This window comes from Protopterus annectens, chromosome 11.part0 (assembly GCF_019279795.1).
Source record: "Protopterus annectens isolate FY-2018-M chromosome 11.part0, PAN1.0, whole genome shotgun sequence".
Lineage (NCBI taxonomy): Eukaryota > Metazoa > Chordata > Ceratodontiformes > Protopteridae > Protopterus > Protopterus annectens.
In genome coordinates this window covers 1,492,867,045-1,492,886,678 of record NC_056745.1, presented here as the reverse complement: position 1 = coordinate 1,492,886,678, position 19,634 = coordinate 1,492,867,045, and positions in this window count along the sequence as shown.

Genomic DNA, 19,634 nt, shown 5'->3' with positions numbered 1-19,634 from the left:
AAATTTTTTTAATTATTTTGGGGTTTTATAATTTTATTTTTTTTTTTTGGGGGTTTTTAATTTTTAAAAATTAATAATTAATTGTTTTTATTTTTTTTATTTTAGGTGTGGGGGGTTAAAAAGTGGGTTTGGGGGGGGGGGGGGGGGGGGGGGGGGGGGCGGGGGGGGGGGGGGGGGGGGGGGGGGGGGGGGGGGGGGGGGGGGGGGGGGGGGGGGGGGGGGGGGGGGGGGGGGGGGGGGGGGGGGGGGGGGGGGGGGGGGGGGGGGGGGGGGGGGGGGGGGGGGGGGGGGGGGGGGGGGGGGGGGGGGGGGGGGGGGGGGGGGGGGCAGGGGCGGGCGGGGGCGGGGGGGGGGGGGGGAGGGGGGGGGGGGGGGGGGGGGGGGGGGGGTGGGGGGGGGGGGGGGGGGGGGGGGGGGGGGGGGGGGGGGGGAAGGGGGGGGGGGGGGGGGGGGGGGGAGGGGGGGGGGGGGGGGGGGGGGGGGGGGGGGTGGGGGGGGGGGGGGGGGGGGGGGGGGGGGTTATTTTTTCCCCTTTTTGGGGGCCCCTTTTAAAATTTTAAAAAAAACCCTTTAAAAAAGGATGTTTTAAAAAACCCTTTTTGGGAAAGGAAAAGGAAAAAATAGGGGAAAAACCCCAAAGGGGGCCCCCCTTTTTTTAAAATTTTTTAAAAGGGAAGTTCCCCGGGGGGGGGGGGGGGGGGGGGGGGGAGGGGGGGGGGGGGGGGGGGGGGGGGGGGGGGGGCGGGGGGGGGGGGGGGGGGGGGGCCAGAAAATAAAAAAAAAAAATTTTTTTTTTTTTTCCAGAATGTTAGGGGGCCATTTTTTTTTATTTTTCTTTAGGGGAAAAAGGGTGGGGGGGGCCTGTTGCCCTTGGTTAAAGGGAGGTCCTTATTGTTTCGGGTGGAATTTTTTCCAAATGGGAAGGGGGAAAAAGAAAAAACCCCAGAAACCCCCCTTAGGGGGAAAAAAAATTTTCCTTATCCCCAATTTTGGGGGGGGGGGGGGGAAAAAATTTTTTTTCTGTTTGGGAAAAAAAAGCTTTTTCCTTTCCCCTTTTTTTTTTCCTTCCCTTCCTGTTGCATAGGCTACAAAAGTTGGTCAGTCTTCTGCTATTTTTTGTTCTGTCCAAGTAGTAGCGAGCTGTCTATGTACATCCAAGGTATGCAGCATTCTTTCCCTCTGTTTTGTGGGTTGGGAAAGAAGGTAGGTAGGTGGATTGCCTGGTTTAAAGACACTCTGGATACCACCTTGGGCATAAATGTAGGATTAGTCCTCATGGACACTCTATCTTGGTGGAAGATTAGGAAGGGTTGCACTGCCATTAAGGCCTGAAGTTCTGAAACCCTCCTTGCTGAAGTAATTGCCAGTAGGAAAGCAGTTTTCCATGACAGGTGTTGTAGGTCTGCTGTTGCTGCTGGTTCAAAGGGATAGTGTCAACTTTTCTAGCACAAAGTTTAAACCCAAGCTGGTAATGGTGGTTTCCTTGGAGGTTTTACATTTTGATTCCTCTGAGGAACTGCCTGGAGCAAAGGGTGCTAAAAAACAGGTGGATCAAAGCTGTATTCCGCTGAAATAGCTGATGCATGTATCTTGATGGAGGAGTAGGACAGGCCTGAATGAAGAAGTTCGGCCAGATACTCCAGAATGTTAGGCATATCTATGTTTGACACATCTTTTCCTCTTCCTGCACTCTAAATGACAAACCTTTTCCATTTTCCAGCATAGTTCCTTCTTGTTGAAGGTCTGCGTGCTTCAAGAATAATGTCTTTAACTCTTTGGGAAAGTTCTGGATTAGCTGCTGCTATGTGATGTTCCATGCAGTCAGTTGCAGCGTTTTAGGTTTGGATGTATGATGCTGTAGTTGTTCTGAGTTAACATCAAAGGCATCAGGAGGTATTGGCCACATTTTGTTCCGAGACATGCTCTTCAGTAGTGGGTACCAGTGTTGTCTTGGCCAGTTTGGAGCTATCAGGATTATCCTTGGATGTTCTTCCTTGATTTTTAGTAGTACCTTGTGTATCAAAGGAAGAGGTGGGAATGCATATGCTGTTAGGCCTTCCCAGTTGAAGGAGAGTGAGTCCACTTTCCATGCTAGTGGGTGGAATGTCCTTGTGCAGAATTTTTGAGCTGGTGATTGAGAGGTGATGAATAGGTCTATCTGTGGCATTCCCCATTTCTTTGAGATGGTCTTGAAGATGTCCGGGTGCAGCTTCCATTCGTGGGCATCCGGGCGGTTCTGCTTAAAATGTCTGCTAGAGTATTGTCTTTCCCCGGTACAAATATTGCCTGTAACTGGATGTTGTAGCTGAGTGCCAGGGTCCACAGCTCCAAGGTCATTCTGCATAGGGGGTATGAATGAGTGCCTCCCTGTTTGTTGATGTACCACATGACTGTGGTGTTGTCTGTCCTTATCATCAACTGGCCCTCTTTGAGAAATGGTTTGAACTTTTGGATTGCCAGTTTTACTGCCAGCATTTCTTTAGATTGATGTGCAGGTGAAGTTGATCCTGTGTCCACAATCCTTGCACGATTTGTCCAGCATGTGGGCCCCCATCCTAGGTCTGGAAGCGCCTGTTGTGATGGTCTGGCTTGGTTGACATCTGCGAAAGGGTAGGCCTGGGTTTGACTGGCATGCCTGAGCCCACCATAGGAACTCCTGTTTTAAGCATGGAATTAGTGGGATTTCTGTTTCTAGACTGTGTCTGTGTTGGGACCATAAATTCTTTAGGTACCACTGTAGTTTCCTTCATATGTAGTCTGGCAAATGGGACCAAGATTATGCATGATGCCATGAAGCCCAAGGCCTGCAGAACTTTTCTTGCTGTTAACTTGTTCAGTTTTGTTAGTGCCAAGTAAAGAGGAAGTTCTTTTGTTTTTCTGTAGTCAGGAATGCCATTTGTTGTACTGTGTCCAATTCGCCTAAGAATGTCCTTGTTTGGGATGGTATCAGCCTTGATTTTTGTAAATTGACTGTGTATCCCAGCCCTTGTAGCAAGTAAATGACCCTTTGTAAATCTGTTGTCAGCTTGCTTTTGTTGTCCTTGTAGCAGGCAGTCGTCCAGGTATGGGTAAATTTGAATTCTGTAGTCTGCAATGATAACTGATGCCAGGCATTTTGTGAATACTCTGGGCGCAGTAGATAAGCCAAAGGGCAATGCTGAGAATTGATAGTGCTCTGATCCTGCAAGAAATCTGAGGTATCTTCTGCAGATTGGTCGAATGGGGACGTGCAGGTATGCCTCCTTGAGATCTAGAGTTACCAGCCAAGACTCCTTGCCCAGCATGGGAAGAAGTTGCTGTAGGGTCAGCATTTTGAATTTTGGGACAATGATGTATGTATTTAAGGTGGACAGGTCGAGAATTGGTCTCCAACTTTTTTTCCTTTCTTGGAACTAGGAATAGTCTGGAGTAGAACCTTTCCTAGTTCTGCTGTTGGCACTCTTTCCACAGCTCTCATGTTTGCTAACTCCATTATCTGGGGGAGAGCCTCTGTCATTTGATGTGGAGGTAGATTTGGCATTCCTCTTTGACTGGGAAAGTGTGGAAGTGAAACCGCAACCTTGATCTATGGTTTGTAAAATCCACTTGTCCTTTGTTATGTAGTGCCAGTTCTTTTGAAAATAAGGTTAACTTTCCGCCTAGAGGAGCTGCTATTTGTTCCTGGTAGGCGGATTTAGGATTAAGTCACTGTGGTTGTGCTGATGTAGTAGCAGTGGCCGGTTCAGTGCCTCTGTTGTTACCTTGCCACTGTCGTCCTCTGTAGGCACCTCCTCTGGCTTGGTTTCTGCCTCTGGAACGCCTATTCCTGCCCCTTTGAAATTTTGTGGAGTCAGGAAAGGACCAATTTTGGCAGGCCAGTTCCTGCTAAACCTTGGGGCTGAACCTGCAAGAAATCTTTAACAGTTTGAACAGATTTTGCCTTTTCTTCCATTTTCTTCATAACCTGCTGGGCAGGTGTACCAAACAAACTTGTCTTGTCCATAGAGCATCTAGCAACTTAGCTTTAACATGATCCGGTAAAGCTTGTTCCTTTAGCCATGCATGCCTTCTTATCACTGTGCCTGTCTGGCTGATCTAAATGAAGCCTCCAGTGCATCATAGCCACATTTTAAGGAATGGTTGCTAACCTGTTGTATGTTATTTACCATCTCTAATACATATTTCTTATCAAGAGATTCATCAGTGGTTAGTTTTTAGTTAACTGATCAAGCATAAACTCTTGGTATTGTATCATGTGAACTGACAGTTTAAAGCTCTAGCTGAGAGAGTAGCTGAAGTGTAGACCTTTTACCCCATCTGTCTAATGACCTTGCTTCCCTTTCAGAAGGATAGGGTTTTATTGTGGTCGCGGCTACTGCCTTGGGACCCTGGGATATAGTTTCTGGGTCTGCAAGTGGAGCCTTGTAAAGGTGGTGATGAGTATCTGGCACCTGTAAAATCTGTCTGGTTTGGCAGGGGCTGGGGTAAAGAATCTGGAGCGGAGCAAACATCATTGAAAGCATCATCCACCACAGAGAGAACAGGAGGTATAGCTAAGGGCCTGTGCTGTGGGAGGTGCAGAAAGGTCCTAAGTCTTTTCTGGAGTCTGAAAATCCTGCTGCTGCTATTGAACTGTTCTCGCATGGCATGCAAGGTTTCCCCAAAGGAGAATTCTTCTGGTGGGGAAGCAGCTGGAATGGATTCTTCAGCATCAGAATCTTCAAAATTGGAGAAGGAGCCTCAGGCTGGCTGCTATGTCTGATTCATCAGCAGAATCATCAGAAGACACTGGCTCAGGGGCTCTGCCCTAGGTCTCTCTTCTCTGGGGCTGAGAGGCCCTGTCTGGGTGAGATTGAGATCCTCTAATTAAAGAAATTAAATCTTCTGCCAAAGAAAGCATTTGAGAACTAGAAGAGGGCCTGGATGAGGGGGGTTTAACAGGCACTGTCTTAGTAGTCTTGGCTGCTTTAGCCCTGGCGAAGGCCTTAATGGACATGGCAGCAGGAGGCCTAGCAGCACCACGCGTGCTGGGGTAGAGACATCCAAGGGGATGGTGTCTGATAAGTCAACCACCGTGAGTGGGTAAAATTTCTGAGGTCGATTCAAGAGTAGTAGCAGGGGCCTCAGTTGTAAGAATAGGTTCAGCTGTACTTAGATCAGTTTTCTCGTTTCGGCGAACCGAGACACTCGCGTTTGCTTTGCCGTGGTTTCGCCAAAACTGCGGACCGCGAAAGTCGGCCTTATCTTTGCGTTTTTGGGGTAGTCGGAGGATCCGGCGGCATAATATACGCAAAATCAGAACCGAAAAACTGTTCTGCAAACTCCGACCCGACGCCAAGGCCGCCGGTGAAAGAGGCACAGGCCAAACAAGCTGCTACGTCAGGGCTGGGCCTAAACAAGGCAGACAGTAAGAGTGGAAATCTTTATGAGGTATTTGTTTCCCACAGGTTAAAGCAATTGTTAACTTTTTCTGACATCGGCCGGGGCAAGAAAGACTCCCCACCGGGGTACTTACCTCTAGGAGTCTTCGGGCAGTATTCGTAGAAGTAATCTCTGGATCCGACCGACCGGCACTTGCGAACAGCTTCTGCTTGCGCCACGCCGCAAGAAAGACTGAGGAAAATGGCGTCGGCTGATGCTTTTATACCCGAAGACCAACAGAGATGACGTCGGGTGGAGTGCGACATCAGCCGAAGCCGGACCCGGACTTTGGAATCCGGCCGACTGCAGGGCTGCCTGACGACAGGACAACCCACTTGTTATGACTGCAGATGCATCCATGAAGGACATTGAGTTATAGCCTGGTAATGCAGGGGACTAACTGCTGCCTTGAACCAGGTCTCTGTTACAGCACAAATGTCGATGTTCTCCATTTTAAGAAGTGCTTCGAGCGAGTACATTTTGAGATTTAGACTTCTAGCGTTGAGCAGCATGTCCCTCAGAATGCATTTGTTTGTAGCTGTTATGGTGGTAATTTGGTCTTTGGAACACTGCCTAAAAGAGGCACTATAGGGGTGGCAAGAGCCTTGGCCAGTAGCCAGAATCCCAGGGATGACAGATGCAGGCCATCTCTAGCAAAGCATCTAGGTCTGTCAATCATGTCATCCCAGGCAGACGGACACTGGGTCCCTTTAGAATGACACCGGAAACTTGGCCAATTGTTGAAATCAATCATTTTCTACTTGTGCTGTGGTATCATTGAGGCTGCTCAGGGCTAGGGTCATACCCATTTGGGCTGCATAATCCGAGTCCATGTCTCTTTTTCATGTAATCCAGGGAGGTACGTCTCAGGTCATTCACACCTGCATGTACAATGACAGAATCATATTTGTGCCTGTTGTTGAAGGACCTGAGTGCGTGCGTTATGTGGCGGATCCTGGCACCTGACAGGCAGCTGACTCTTACTAGTGCATGGGACATCAGTGTGCCCCACTATTGAGTCACCTATGACTAGTGTGTTGGGCATACTGTTTTGCCCTAGGGGCTTTGGTTGAGTGGCACACTGTTTAGGAGAATTACATGTGTTGTGTTGTGGTGGTCGAGTGGGTTTCTGTCTTGGAGGTCTCTGTTGTTTGTGTAGATTTGTATTGACAGCTTCCGTGAAGGTGGGTGTGTGGTTTCTGTTTTCATGTGAAGGCAGTGCTGGCTTGTGTTTTGAAGGGCTATGTGTTCCATGTGGTGTGGTGCAAGTGTTGACCTTTTCCTCTTGGAGTCAACCAAAAACATGCAAGGTAGACCAAGTGCACGGATTATACCAACTAGACCAGTGTATATCAAAAAGTAATCCAGCACAAGGAAAGGTAAATAAGTTATAGGCTTTATTGTGGCAAACTCCAATAAATAGCAAACCGGTTTCGGCTGAAAGTTTAAGCCTTCCTCAGTGCAACAAAATATTCCATTAGAGCACACCCTAATGTCTGCTTATATATGTGTGTATTTAAAGAGATACACCTGAAATAAAAATATACACATTCATTAGACAGAATCACCAAAACCAAAATTAACTTAATTCATTAAGGCCAGGTCTAAACAAAGCCCCCAGCCTAATAATCCAGGATGATTCCTTATTTAATATTTCATGCCATCTAGCTTTGGAAGTTCTGTGCATCTGAATTTTGTCAATAATAGTAAAATTGAATTTTGCAGTTTGGTGTATGGTAGTGTGTTTGTAAAGAGAGTTGGAAGTCCTTTTGTTTCTAATCTCACTTAAGTGCTCGCTTATATGGTGTCTGAATGGACGTGACGTTTGTCCAACATAAAAAGGATGAACATGTACAAGTAGCTAAATAAATTAACCAGTCACTGCTGCAATTACCAAAAATCCTAATCTGATAAACTTTTGAAGTGTTGCAACTAGTAAATTCCTTCGTTTTAAAAATGTGAACATGTATTGCAGTGACTTGTAAGGGACACAACTCACTAGTGTGTCACCAAATAGTGTTTTCTGAATTGCTGCAGGTGGATTGTAACATTTATAATGTGTGAAATATGTATTAATAGTTCTACCTCTGCAATACATGTTCACATATTTTTAATTATTATTAAAAACGTATTAACATATTCAATTATTAAATTAAATGAATGCAATTGAATACGTTGATTACCTATTGCCAAGCTATTTAAACTTGCAGCATTCACCATTGATTTGTACTTGAAAAAGCCTGGTATCACTGGGTGAAAGCGCTTGTCTCTCATCTGCTATTTGGATTTTATCGTTTTGTCTGGAATAAAAAGAGTTATTTTGGATTTAACACGCTGGACTGGTTCTTATTAATATAAAGAATACAGCTTCTTCATTGACAGCCAACGGAAACCGTACATATTTAATTTTCCTTTGTGTATGGAGGATTGGGGTCTGGTGAGCTTCTGCATTTACGGTTCTTGGTCTTTACTAACTGCTTCATGATTCTTTAAATACACACATATATAAGCAGACATTAGGGTGTGCGCTCCAATGGAATATTTTGTTGCACTGAGGAAGGCTTGAACTTTCAGCCGAAACCGGTTTGCTATTTATTGGAGTTTGCCACAATAAAGCCTATAACTTATTTACCTTTCCTTGTGCTGGATTACTTTTTGATATACACTGTTCTAGTTGGTATAATCCGTGCACTTGGTCTACCTTGCATGTTTTTGGTGGACTCCATGGACTTTGCTTTCACATGCTGGAGACCCTTGGAAAGGATGGCTGTATCAAGTAGTGGTTAAACACTTTTTGTCTGCTTGCTCGAATTTGCAGAGTGGAGTGTTTCTGGAACACACATTTTCTTTTTGGTGCTTTTTATTCTTTGGGGCGTTAGAATAAACATTGGCAGGTTGCCTTCCTTTTCTCATATATGGTAATTTATGCTGGATTCTACAGATGTCATGAACCAGGGTCACTCAACATATGGTCAACAAACTACAAGTTATCTTTCATCTGATAACCGTAATTCATTTTCTGTGGGCAGGATTCAACTTTTGGAAGGGTTTTGAAGGCGAGACTGTATTTACAGGATCTACGCTTTGCGTGCCAGTTTGGGCTTCTTTGTCAGGAACCCTGTGTAATTGCTGCTCGTACTTTAATGGTTGGACCGAGCGGCGGATTCTTAAAATTGATTTCTACTGTTTTTGTTCTCAGGACTTATAACATTTGTATGGGACTGCGTTTGATACACGTCACTTGATTCACGTTGCTTTTACTAGAGTTAACGTCATGCTTTTGCTCAGGTTAACTAGCACTTGAGCCTTTGTTTTCTATACATTTTTTGCTGTAATCAGTTAATGGAAATTTTTTTCTAGGACATTTTCTCGTGCATTAAGTGTACGGGACATATTTTGATTACAATCTTAGTGGGTGTATTTTGCAACACTGTTCATGAAAGGCCGTCATCTTCGCAGCTGAATGCCAGGGACTTATAAACTTGTTAGAGCAACGTTGATTGGTTTCGGATATGATTTGGATTTCCACATTTTGACATTTGGGATTTGTTGGACATTTATATTTGTTTTGTAAATATTTTTACTAATTAACTACCATATTTTCATATGTTGGTTGGCAGTGTTGATTATATTCTAGCGAGTTTTTCGTTACACCATGTTACATAATCATACAATAAGGGTATAAGACTAGTGTGGTTATCCTACTTAATATATGTGTGAAGGCCAGGGACCTAGGGCTTAGCTATTTATATGTTGAGCTCTACTAATACACAGGTATTAATTTATCAAGATATCATGAATCTACTTTTATTTTTTCAGTGAGTCCTTTTTGGTGCACGAGCTGGATGCAACATGATATGTTCTAATATTTGGTTTGAGGAACAAACACGAGCTCTACATAATTTATGTTTAGTTATTGTATTTTGAGTTCACCCAATGCTAGCTGCAAACCCTCTAATTGATGACTTTTCCAATTTTTGTTATTTCTCCAGGTCTCTATAAATAATTAAACATATCAAATAATCCATTAAGCTCAATGATTATTTTTGGATATTACCGTTATATGTAGTTAAGACGAAGGTCGGCTACAACTTTGATCTTTTAAAACAACTCACAGCCCTTTATTGGGATTTGATATTTAGTACATTCAGGTGTGCTCTCTCTCTCTTTATGATAACATGTGATGAATACTAATCTTTTTAGCATTCTACAGGGTTCATAGATATGTGATATGTGGTTGAGATGAAGGTAGACCACAATTTCACAGATTTTTTTCTCTTCCTTGGACTTTACAATTTGGCTCTAGGGTGTGTTTCTCCTTTTTCAGGGTTGATGTGAGCAATATTTGGTCAGCTCAATACTGAACATTTTCCATGGTTCATGGACATGTTATATGTGGTTGAGACGAAGGTCGACTGTAATTTTCAAGATTTGTGAAAAACTTTAAGTCCTTCTTTGGACTTTACAATTCGACCTTAGGGCATGTTTCTTTCTTTTTAGGGTTGATTATTTCAGTGTGTTGAGCTCTAGTTTGAGACTTTTACTAAATATTCGAGCCAATATATTGTGTATGTATATTCGGTAAAAGAGTGGTATTTCCATTTTTTATACATTAAAAAAAACTGTCTCATAGATATATATATATATATATATATATATATATATATATATATATATATATAAACATACATATATACACACACACACAGTTGGCTTAAATATAGTATTGTTGTATTCTGTTGCATCACATGGTATCATGGATCTCACTGTGATTTTGCCAGGCCTTTCTGCTGACAAAGACAATTTGGATGCTTTTGGCTTACAGCCCTCCAATTCTAGTGGTCTTGCTACTGATATGGTGGACCCCAAACATGTTTGTGGTGTTTTATTTCAAAAATTGACTAAGAACATGAGGACATTAAGGGCCAAAATCTGGCACCTAAAATTGTTTAAAGCTTACAAACTCAAAAACATCACACCATGAGGTTTAAGAATTATAATTCAACTGTTAGTGGGTATAATTGATGACCAATAGTCAACAGATTGGGCCCACACACATCAAGCATCTATATTGTTTGTGGATACATTGATTGCATATTATGAAAGAATGACAAGACACACAGATTGAAGAAGTTAATGCAAATTGTCAAGAAGCTAAGACTTATGAGTCTGAAAGTTTTTTTAATAACCATTTGACCGCTTTAGCTAAGCATCTAGCCACACCGGAGGAACAACTTATTAAAAAGAAAACTCAGAAATTTCAAAGAGATATTGCTGATTATGAGAAAGGTAAACCTTTCGTTATTTAAAAAAAGTGTTCAACTTTCTGACGCTAGTTACAAATCCATCAGTACAAGGAAGAGACCACGATCTATACTCAGGAAAACAGCTCAATCACAAAGTGGTACTTCTGAGGATGATTCCTCTTCTGCCACTGATTTTGATTGCCCTCCTAACCAAGAATCTCCAGCCGACAAACGCAAACCATCTTCAGACCCTTTAGGTACAAAAAACGTAGAGGGTGGAGAAAACATAGAAAGAAACACAGTGAATATTCAACAATTGCTACAGAAAATTGTAACTCAGCAGATAACGCACAATATTTCCTCATACGAATTGTCAGATATTCACAATAAAGTACTGAATAAGGGTCTCAATATTGTACCTACTTTTGCAGTACCTGAACATGTTTTAGTCAATGAACTGAATGACTTTTGTAGATTACTTAATCTTAGAATATTTTTTCCAGATACTGCAAACATTCAAAGATCTACTGGGTTTCAATTTGGAAGATCCGAGTTCCAACCCCCTATGGATAAAAATGTGGCTATTTTCAAAGCATGTGTTCTTAAGGATTTACCTTTTTCTCATGAATACTAGTCAACTAGACATAATTTGACTAAACAGGAACATCAAGCCTTACTTGAACTCAGTTCTAATCATAATATTGTCATTTTACCAGCAGACAAAGGGGGTGGCATTGTAGTGATGGACTGGGAAATGTATTATGCTGAGGCAGACAAACAATTGTCTGATGTCCACTTCTATATACATATGGTTGTTGATCCTACTGCAAATTTCAAAAATCACATTGATTCCTTTCTAGACCTAGCCATGGAGGAAGGCATTATTAATCAAAAAACTTGCAATCAACTGAAGGTTTCATGTACACGAATTTGTCAGTTATCTTAATGATAACAAATGGGATATTCAGTTTACTCTAAACACTGAATATCAACAAATTATATTTTTGGATGTAATTGTTACTCGAAAGGAAGATCACACTTTGGATACTCGGGTACATAGAAAATTTCCCAAATATAATACCTTACTTCATGTTTCTAGTCATCATCCCCGTCACATCATCATCATCATCATCATCCCCAAGTCTCAATACTAGCGCATCAAACATTTGCTCCTCGGAACCGAGTCATCAGGAATGCCAACAAGATTTAAAAAATAGGTTGATAATCAGAGGATATCAACATAATCAGATTTCTCAAACTATAACCCAGGTAAACAGAATGGATAGATCCCAACTTTTGGAATACAAAAATAGAACTATTCATGACAACATACAAGAACCACAACCACTAAGACTAGTTACAACATTTGGTAGCAATACTCCAAGGTTTAGAAATATTATCAATAACCACTGGGATATTCTACTTGCACATAAACAACTTAATGGGATACTTCCAGACAGATGCTCATTTTCGTATCGCAGAGGTAGAACTATTAATTCATATTTCACCCATTATAAACGTTACAATCCACCTGCAACAATACAGAAAACACTATTTGGTGACACACTAGTGGGCTGTGTCCCTTGCGGTCAACTGCAATGCATGTTCACATATTTTTAAAACCAAGGAATTTACTAGTTGCAACACTTCAAAAGTTTATCAGATTAGGATTTTTGGTAATTGCAGCAGTGACTGGTTAATTTATTTAGCTACTTGTACGTGTTCATCTTTTTATGCTGGACAAACGTCACGTCCATTCAGACACTGTATAAGCGAGCACTTAAGTGAGATTAGAAACAAAAGAACTTCCAATGCTCTTTACAAACACTACCATACACTAAATTGCGAAATTCAATTTTACTATTATTGACAAAATTCAGATGCACAGAACTTCCAAAGCTAGATGGCATGAAATATTAAATAATAAAGAATCATCCTGGATTATTAGGCTGGGGGCTCTGTTTAGACCTGGCCTTAATGAATTAAGTTAATTTTGGTTTTGGTGATTATGTCTAATGAATTTGTATATTTTTATTTCAGCTGTATCTCTTTAAATACACGCATATATAAGCAGACATTAGTGTGTGCTCCAATGGAATATTTTGTTGCACTGAGGAAGGCTTGAACTTTCAGCCGAAACCGGTTTGCCATTTATTGGAGTTTGCCACAATAAAGCCTATAACTTATTTACCTTTCCTTGTGCTGGATTACTTTTTGATATACACTGACCTTTTCCTCTTGACCAGCTATTCCGGTCTTGGCTGGAGAGTGTTTGGCTTCCAATTTGGATATATAAGTGCATCTCTCACAAGTCTGAGTGTTGGGAGGTAAGAGGAGAGGGCTGTCAGTGTACATGAAGCAGTTGCTACATTGCCTCATGATGCCCAAGCTCACCAGGCTAATAGGAGAAAGCACAGGGAACTGACCTTTAGACATGCCTGGATGGGTGGGCATTAATAATAAGTACTTGAGCTCTTTCCTTGTAGAACATTTAGTGCTGGTAGTACTGTTGTGTGGTACAATAATTGCTACAAGAAGTCTGGTAATGTGCTAAACTAATAAGCTAGTAAAAGTGCAGGAGAGCAGAGAACTAGCAGAAATAAGGGAAAAATTGAAGAGCACTGCTCAAAAGCTTACAAAAAGTCATGGATACAGCAAATCTGTATCTGGACTACACTAGTTCCAGGAAAGGCTACTAGAAGGAGACGAGACAGAAGATAATTCAATATGCAGAAGCAAAAGGGGTGGGCCTTTGCTAAGTTCTCACTATTAACAGTAGAATAAGCTGATGTAATGTGGACAGGGGGGGGGGGGATGTCCAGTATCAACTTTATACCAGAGGCGGGCAACTCAAAGCCACCAAGACATAAGACCACCAACAAGAAGTGGGTGGGACAGTGGGGAAAAAACAAAACAGTTGTACGGATTACAGAGATATTAAATCAAATTATATTTTGTTTTTGTGGCTATACTGCATATATTATTATAAATGGGCGTACCTTCGTTGAAGGTTGTGCATCAGGGCTGGCAACTCGGCACGTAAAAATCCACTGGCAACCACTAACTGGGAAAACCCAAAAGACACAACATATACAATATAGGCACAAAAACAAAATTACTCGGTAAGTCCAATCACATAAAAGCAGTCTACTCAAATAGGAAGAGAAGAAAAGTAACAAATAGGAGATACTCTAAAGGAATTCAGAGGTTATTATAATACTATCAAAATACATTAATAGAGCCAGAAAAATAAAGTATTTATTAAAATATAAAAACTAAACTGATGACCAAATTAAATTAATTGACAAACCGATGTCTATGTCTAAACTTCAAACTCAAACTTCTAAACAAACCTAATAAAGCACCAGGTAATGATGGAATTATATGTGAACTTTATAAGCTGTTACCACCTAAAGAAGCCCTAGACAGATTACACAAGGTTTTTTTCTACAGTCAAGGACCTAGCTAAAACTCTTCCTTCCTAGAAATGTACCCTTGTTTAAGTTTAAAAACTGACAGATTCTATTAAATTATCTTCATACAGGCAGATTTCACTTTTAAATGTAGATTATAAATTGTTCATGACAATTTATGCAAATAGATTAAAATATATACTACCCTCCATGATTGAAGAAGATCAAACTGGCTTTATCTTAAACAGAAATATTTATAATATTAAAAGAATAATCACAATAACTGACTATACAAATAAAACAAGAGAACTCAACACTGAGTCTTTTTATTAATAGTGCTTTGACTGGGTAAACTGGAAATATTTCTTGTTGGTTTTAGAAGAATATAATTTCTCAAGTAACTTCACACATCCTATTAACCTTCTTTGTAATTAGTGCTTTGCACATGTTAAAATAGGTACTTTTACTTCTGATTCTGTACAAATTTTGAAGGAAACCAAACAAGAATGCCCTCTTTCACCTCTGCTTTTTACCCTAATTATGGAACCCTTTGCTAATTTTCTCAGACCGAATATAGATATAAAAGCTATTAACATAAATCAGAATTTAAACTCTAAAATACAACTGTTGGCTGATGACATCATACTGACATTAAATGACTGATATTTCTGTCTGCAGTTTTCTTAGCAATGGATGTATTTCAAAGAAAACCTGGTTTAACATTTAATGAGGACAAAACAAAACTCCTACCTATAAATACAATAAGAATAGAATAAAATAATAAAATTAACTATATTGTCAAAGAGAAGAAAACGATTTAGAAATAACAGATAATAAAGGTATAATAAATTATAGTTATACTAACAGTATAAACAGTATAAAGAATCCAATAGACAACTGGAATAAAAATTTTCATCACAATGGGAGAGAGCCTATCTTTAATCAAAATGATCTTAATATATTGTACACTTACTAACATTATGGAATTATATTCATTATCAATTATAAAACAATACATCTTTGGATTAACACACACCTAGATGGAAAGAATTTTTAGGAAATCTTTTTATAAACTCAAAACATAATAGATATTCTAATTATCATCTCATACTAAACTCCTACACTCGGCACTTACCCGGCCCATAATTGAGTATAACGCCTCATTTGGCATGTACCGTACAAAGCACTTGCAGCAACTAGAGAGACCTCAGAGGTGTCTAACAAAGATGATCAAGGCACTCCAGCATGTGCCTTACACAGACTGACTAAAGTCCCTGTTACTATACTCTATCATATAGACTTTTAGGGGAGATGTATGCCTGGCCTACAGAGCAATCCAAGACCCAATTCTAATGAACTTGCTGCATACCTGTTCCAGGCACCTAAATATGGTCTGTGACTTAAATAGGACACGCTGGAGGGACAGATTTATTTCCCAGCAACTGCCACGCCTTTGGAACAATTCATGTAAAACAGAGCTTCTCTATGACAGTGCTGAAGAGGAACCTGGATAAGTGGATGGGACACTGTACATTCTTACCAGGGATAGCACCCACAACCCTCCTGGACATGGGCAGTCATCACTAAACACAATTGTAGGTATTGACTAGCATTTCGATGGTATTACATTGGGATGAAACAGCTAGGCTTAAAATGACCTCCAGGTCAAATAGTCTGCTGTGATCCTATGATAACAGTCGAAACTGGTTATTAAAGGAATACATTAAAGGAAAAAGTCACCAGACAACTGAATCCCATTTCATTACTACTGTATTAAATACTTTAAAAAATGTTATATATAGAAACCTGGCATATAAAGCATGGTTCTTCATTATAGTTCCTATGGTGTATACCCAAAATAACATCTCCACCTCACAGTTAGAAACAATAATCACATTTAAAGAGAACAACCTGATATATTGTTTAAATTAATGAAATAAAAGAACAAAAATAATTTAGATAAAGACATGTGGCTAGATATACAATCTTGCAGACGTGTAGAAAGGGAAATTAAGTTAATGCAACCAAGCATGAGATTATATCCCCAAATTAACAGAATATTTAATATTCTTAATGCAACAAAACACACTGGGACAGGGTCTTTTGTGTAAACTATACAGAGTTGTGAGGAGAGAAACAAAAAGTTGCAATGACAATGACTGGAACTATTTTACCCAAATTAATAATTGTCCTCAGAGTGAAGAAAATAATTTTAATATCTTCTAAAAATACAACTTCATCTGTTAGATGGAATCTCTCTACTTGGCAATTTTTACATAGATCTTTCTTCATACCTTATAAAAAATGAATTAATGTTCAAGCAGAAACAAGTTTGTCGGAGATGTAAACAAGAACCTAAAGCAGATTGGCAACATTTTTTTGACTGTACTGTCTTAATACTTTATTGGAATAATTCTCTTTCTACAGGCTTTTTTGGAGATACATTTATTTTATCTAAATCACTAATTCTTTTCACATTCCTATATGTGTTAAAAATAAAATATTACATTTTCTGGTCTATACTATCTATAGTGAGAAAACTTTAAAATCAGAAATGGAAGAATGTATCTACACCCTCCCTTTAAAGAATTTATAAATATTGCAACTGAAGTCTGTCACCTGGAAATCATTATGTCAGCAACCAGGATTACCTCTTGCTACAATGCATGGACAAAACTTGAGAGATCTGCTTGACAAGCAAAAATAACTGCATTTTAGATTTAATGTAATGTATAATAACTTGAATGACTTGGTTAACTCCTGTGAATATTTTTTTTCTTTTGTGCGCGAGGGTTCGTTGGCATTTTTTTCACTATTATGTTCAGAAATCTTTGACAGTAAATATTGTTTTGATTATTTTACAAATTGAAAGTTCAATTAAAAAAAAAAAAAAAAAAATATATATATATATATATATATATATATATATATATATATATATACATACACACACACACACACACACACACATACACATATATATAGCTATAGCAATAAAAAAATAAGTAAAACACAACAATTTTACAGACAGACCTTTCTCTAAGCACAATAATGCCCTCCGGTTTGTGTTACTGTGTAAATAATGCCCTTCCAGGGGTGTAGAGGCCCTCCACCTGCTGCATCAGGCCTCAGAACATCCTTGGGTGGACTTTATTTACCCAATAACACACACCCTGTTGATCATTACTGCTTGCATAAATAACATTAGAGAACTGGCACTCTGATTAGAAAAGGTATGTTCTCCAGCAGGATGTAAATACACAGGTGATCATCTTTTACTTTTGGCTGCTCCCATTAGGGGTCGCCACAGTGAATCATCTGTTTCCATTTCTTCCTGTCCTCTGCATCTTAGTCCATCACACCAACCACCTGCATGTCCTCTCTCACCACAACCACAGACCTTATCTTAGTACTTCCTTTTTTTCCATTTACCTGGTAGCTCCATCTTTAGCATCCTTCTCCCAATATACCCAGCATCCCTCCTTAACATGTCCAAACCAACAACTATCACACCTTTCTGGATTTGTCCCCAAACCATCCAACCTGAGCTGACCCTCTAATATACTCATTTATAATCCTCTCCATCCTCATCACACCCAGTGCAAATCTTAACATCTTTAACTCTGCCACATCCAGCTCTGATTCCTGCCTTTTTGTCAGTGTCACCATCTCCAACCCATATAACATATCTGTTCTCAAAACTCTCTTGTAGACTTTTCCTTTCACTCTTACTGGTACCAGTCTGTCACAAACCACTCCTGATACACTTCTCCACCCACTCCACCCAGCCTGCAATCTCTTTCACCTCTCTTCCACACTCACCATTATTCTGAACTGTTGACCCAAAGTATTCAAACTCATCCAACTTCGCCACCTCTACTCCCTGCATCCTCACCATTCCTCTGTCATCCCTGTCATTCACACACACATTCTGTCTTACTCCTGCTGTCCTTCATTCCTCTCCTCTCTAGAGCATATCTCCATCTCTCCAGGGTCTCCTCTGCCTGGTCCCTACTCTTACCACAGATGACAATGTCATCCGCAAACATCATAGTCCACAGGGACTCCTGTCTGATCTCATCTGTCAACCTGTCCATCGCCATTGCAAATAAGAAAGGCGTCAGAGCTGATCCTTGATGTAATCCCACCGCCACCTTGAAAGCATCCATCACACCTACCACAGACCTCACCACTGTCACACTGCCCTTGTACATATCCTGTACCACTCTTACATACTTCTCTAAAACACCAGACTTACTCATACAATACCACAACTCCTCTCTAGGCACCCTGTCATATGCTTTCTCTAAGTCCACAAGGACACAATGCAACTCCCTATGACCTTCTCTGTACTTCTCCATCAAAACTCTCAGAGCAAACATCACATCTGTAGTGCTCTTTCCTGGCATGAAACCATACTGCTGATCCCTAATCATCACTTCCCTTGTTAACCTAGATTCCACTACTCTCCCATAACTTCATGCTGTGACTGATCAGTTTTATCCCTCCATAGTTACTACAGCTCTGCACATCACTCTTTTTCTTCAAAATTGGTATCAAAACACTTTCTCTCCATTCCACAGGCATCCTCTCACTTTCCAAGATTTCATTAAACAATCTGGTTAAAAACAGCACTGCCATTTCACCTAAACACCTCCATGCTTCCACAGGTATGTCATCTGGGCCAACAGCCTTTCCGTTCTTCATCCTTTTCATAGCTATCCTTACTTCCTCCTTGCTAATCCACTGCACTTCCTGATTCACTATCCCCACATCATCCAACCTTCTCTCCCTCTCATGCTCTTCATTCATCAGCCCCTCAAAGTACTCTTTCCATCTGCTCAACACACTCTCCTTGCTTATGAGTACGTTTCCCTCATTATCCTTTATCACCTTTACCTGCTGCACATCTTTCCTAGCTCGGTCTCTCTGTCTATCCAATTGATACAGGTCCTTTTCTCCCTCCTACGTGTCCAACCTTTCATACAACTCTTCATACACCTTATCCTTAGCCTTCGCCACCTCTCACTTTGCCATGCACCTCCTTATACTCCTGTCTACTTTCTTCATCTCTGACAATCCCACTTTCTTTGCCAACCTCTTTCTTTGTATGTTCTCCTGTACTTCCTCATTCCACCACTAGGTCTCCTTGTCCTCCTTCCTCTGTACAGATGTCACACCAAGCACATCTCTAGCTGTTTCTCTTACCACCTCTGCTGTGGCTGCTCAGCTATCTGGTAACTCCTCACTGCCACCCAGTTTCTGTCTTAACTATTTTTTGAATTCCACCTTACAGTTATCCTTTTTCGACTTCCACGGTTTGAATCTTGGCACTGCCCTTACTCTCTTCCTCCTCCTGATCGCCGTCATCCTACAAACCACCATCCTATACGGCCTAACTACGCTTGCAGTCTCCAATCACCTTCAGACTGGCCCTCCTGCATAAATGTAAATAATGCCTGCTGAAAAACAAGTCTGCTTCTCCACAGCAGCATATTAAGCTGCCACAGAGCTCAGACTGAAAGTAACCTAACAGCTGCCATTATTTTATGTTGACTAAGCAACCCTTTTGCTG